The sequence below is a fragment of the Lactuca virosa genome, chromosome 1 (assembly GCF_052849685.1).
Source record: "Lactuca virosa cultivar CGN04683 chromosome 1, Lactuca_virosa_CGN04683_v6, whole genome shotgun sequence".
Lineage (NCBI taxonomy): Eukaryota > Viridiplantae > Streptophyta > Magnoliopsida > Asterales > Asteraceae > Lactuca > Lactuca virosa.
Window position 1 is genome coordinate 163,944,494 of NC_136426.1, and position 4,316 is coordinate 163,948,809.

Sequence of the window (4,316 nt, forward strand, 5' to 3'; positions counted from 1 at the left end):
TGGACCACAATGAGGTCCTGCAGAGTGAACTTACTGCAACTCAAGCTGAAATCAGGGAACTTCGTGCATGCCAGGAAACATTCGAAAGGTGTATGCTGGACATGGAACGTCATCAGGCAGAATCAAAGGCTCATCCGAGCGGTTCTCGTTGCAAGTAGAGTTTTCTCTACTTTGTCTTTTGGATATATTTACGCCTATGTATAGACTCTAGTATTAATTTTCCGCTTATATTAAGGACCTTGGACTGTCAGTCTGTTAGGTCTCTTCGCTGTCAAAATTTTCTTGTTATAGTTTGATGTAAGACCTACTTTTAGGTAATTTTTCCTGAACTCGTTACATTTATAATGCCAATATCATTGACAGACTTCTAGTATTTTGGTAAATCTTTATCCAAATGCTCTCATCCTTCTATAGTTAGATCTCTATTTCAATCATACTCTCATCTGTTTTGTTGGGCTATGGAGATTTAGTCCATGGATCACTCTCATAGTACTCACAATTAATTCTTACTATCATCTTCATCTTTGTAAACTTTTAGTTGAAAGATGCCTCCACGCCGATCACCGAGATGCAATCCACCGATAACTCCTACACAACAACCACCACCACCTCCTCCACAATACAATTCATCATCTATCCAAGCGGTAGTGGCAGCGACTGTTTCGTCATCCTTAGCTCTATTTAGTGCTAGTGGTACAAGAGGAAGTGGAACGACATTTCATTCCACTCAAGGTGATGCTACAGTGCGCTCTAGAGAGTGCTCGTATAAGGACTTCACCAACTGCAAGCCCAAGAATCGTTGCCCTCTCGTAATGGTTCGAGAAAACGAAATCGATCTTCGAGATTTGTTCCTGTCCGGAAGGGAGCAAAGTTAAATTTGCTGCCTGTACCTTCGCGGACAGAGCCCTGACGTGGTGGAATAGCCGTGTCAAGTCACTAACACTTATAGTGGCTAATGCTATGGACTGGGAAGCTCTGAAGGAGCTCATGATTGAGGAGTACTGCCCGAGGGGCGAGGTTCAGAAACTTGAACATGAACTCTGGAGCCTAACCATGAAGGGCTCCGACATAGTGGCCTATACTGCCAGATTCAGCGATCTGGTGGCACTATGTCCAGGAATTGTCCCTACTGAGGGAAAGAAAATTGAGAGGTATATCTGGGGGCTGGTGCCTCCATTTTAGGGGAATGTCTTAGCTTCAAACCCCACTACCTTCGACAATGCTAAGCGATTGGCACAACAGCTCATTGATCTTGGAGTCCGCACCCCGACAACAACAACAACCCTAGCCATCTCAGAACCATCCAAAGCCACAGACAACAAGTGGAAGTTCAGGGATAACAAGAAGAACAAGGCGGTGCAGAACTCTGCCAAAAAGCAGCAGGTTGTGGTTGTTCATGCTGCGATAACACCTACTGCTACTACGCCGATGAAGCAGTATGTTGGGAGCTTGCCCGAGTGCAACAAGTGCAACTTCCACCACAATGGACCCTGCCAGGAAATGCAGTTCACTAACTGCAACAAGAAAGGACACACTGCCCGTTTCTGCAAGTCTCCGGTAAGGCCAATCAACCAAGTCCCCCGCGTTGGTGTGGTTCAGACTTACTACGGATGTGGCGAGGTGGGTCACTACAAAAGAAACTGCCTGAAGGCAGGGAACGCAGGTGGAGTAGGAAGAGTTTTGGCTATAGGCCACGAGGAAGCAGTAGCCGACCCCACAGTGGTCACTGGTACATTTCTCCTCGATAACTCTTATGCATGCATACTGTTTGATAGTGGAGCGGAGAAGAGTTTTGTGAACTAGAAATTTGCTCACTTACTTAAACAAAAACCACTTGCACTGAAAGAACCGTTCACTGTAGAGATGTCTAACGGAAAAACTGAGGGCACTAGCAGTATATACATAGGATGTACTCTAACTCTAGATAGCCATTCATTTCCAATCGACCTCATGTCGGTCTCAATTAAAAGTTTCGACGTCATAGTCGACATTGATTGGTTGAGTTTTCATCGTGCCAACATCATGTGTTACGAGAAGGCCGTTCGCCTTAATCTACCGTCTAACGAAACTCTAGTTATCTATGGCGACAAACCCGACACGAACCTTCGTATCATCTCGAGTATACAAGCTCAGAAGTACTTACGAAAGGAATGTCATGCATTCCTTGCTCATGTTGTCGATGTGAGCCAAGAGACGAAAGACATAAAGAACATCCCAGAAGTACGCGACTTTCCGGACATATTTCCAGAAGAACTACCAGGATTATCATCACAGCGTCAAGTCGAGTTCAAAATCGACTTAGTTCCAGGGGCTACCCCAGTAGGCAAATCTCCCTATCGTCTAGCACCATCTGAGATGCAGGAGCTATCTGGTCAACTTAACGAACTGCTCAGTAAGGGCTTTATTAGACCAAGCTTCTCACCCTGGGGAGCACCGGTCTTGTTCGTTAAGAAGAAAGACGGATCGTTCCGTATGTGCATCGACTACAGAGAACTGAACAAGCTTACCGTCAAGAATAGTTACCATCTACCTCGCATAGACGATTTGTTCGACGAACTACAATGGGCGAGTTACTTTTCAAAGATCGATCTGAGATCCGGGTATCAGCAATTACGAGTGTTAGAGGTGGATTTTCCCAAGACAGCCTTCCGAACTCGTTATGGACACTACGAGTTTGTAGTGGTGCCTTTCGGATTGACCAATGCACCTGCAGTATTCATTGACTTAATGAATAGGGTGTTCCGTCCTTACTTAGATCAGTTCTTCATTGTGTTTATCAATGACATACTCATCTACTCTCGAAGTAAGGAGGAGCGTAATCAACATCTACGACAGGTCATAGAAACGCTATGATCGTAGAATCTCTATGCGAAGTTCTCTAAGTACGAATTTTGGATTCGAAGAGTCGAATTCTTGGGTCATGTTGTTAGTGAAGAGGGAATTCACGTGGATCCTTCCAAAATCAAGGCCATTGAGAACTGGTCAACACCGAAGACGCCTACAAAAATTCGTCAATTTCTAGGTCTTGCTGGCTACTACTGCAGGTTCATTCAGAACTTCTCTAGGATCGCGAAACCGCTTACTACATTGACACAGAAAGGCGTGGCCTTTGACTGGGAAGAGAAACAAGAAAAAGCGTTCCAAACGCTAAAGCAAGCCTTATGCAGCGCACCGATACTATCCCTCCCAGAAGGGATAGAAGACTTCATGGTTTATTGTGATACATCTAACCAAGGGCTTGGCTATATTCTTATGCAACGAGGTAAGGTCATCGCCTATGACTTGAGACAACTAAAGACACACGAAGTCAACTACACCACACATGATCTTGAGTTAGGAGCAGTGGTATTTTCTCTAAAGATCTGGAGACACTACCTGTATGGTATAAAAAACACTATCTTTACAGACCACAAGAGCCTTCAACATATATTCGACCAGAAGGAGTTCAATATGAGACAACTACGGTGGGTCGAGCTACTCAATGACTACGAATGTGAAATTCGTTATCATCCCGGTAAAGCCAACGTAGTAGCTGACGCCCTAAGTCGGAAAGAATACTCTGGTCGTAGAGTCAAATCATTGACTATGATTATCTATTCAAACTTGTCCACACAAATTAAGGAGGCCCAGCTTGAAGCCTTGAAACCTGAAAATGTGGCGGGTGAATCCCTAAGAGGGATGGATAAAAACTTCGAAGTCAAGGGTGGCGGAGCCTTATATCTCATGGATCGGATTTGGAGACCGAGACATGGTGGTCTCAGAGACTTGGTCATGATCGAAGCGTACAACACTCGATATTCCATCTACCCAGGTTCATATAAGATGTATCTGGATCTCAAAAATCTATACTGGTGGCCTAACATGAAAGCAGAGATTGCTACCTTCGTGAGTAAGTATCATACTTGCGCCAAGTTTAAGGTTGAATACCAGAAACCCTCAGGTTTACTACAACAACCGGAGATACATGAATGGAAGTGGGAGCGGATCACAATGGACTTCAAAACCAAGTTGCCCAAGACAACAGGTGGTCTCGATACCATATGGGTGATCATAGACAGGTTAACAAGATGGAAAAACTAACGAGGACGTATATTAGGGAGATCGTACGACTGCATGGTGTTCCCATATCCATTATCTCTGATAGAGATAGTAGATTCACTTCAAGGTTCTGGCAGTCGCTACAAGGTTCCCTAGGAACTAGGCTGGACATGAGTACATCCTACCATCCGCAAACCGACATACAGAGTGAGAGGACTATTCAAACTTTGGAAGATATGTTGTGAGTCTGTGTGATAGACTTTGGGAAGGTATGGGAT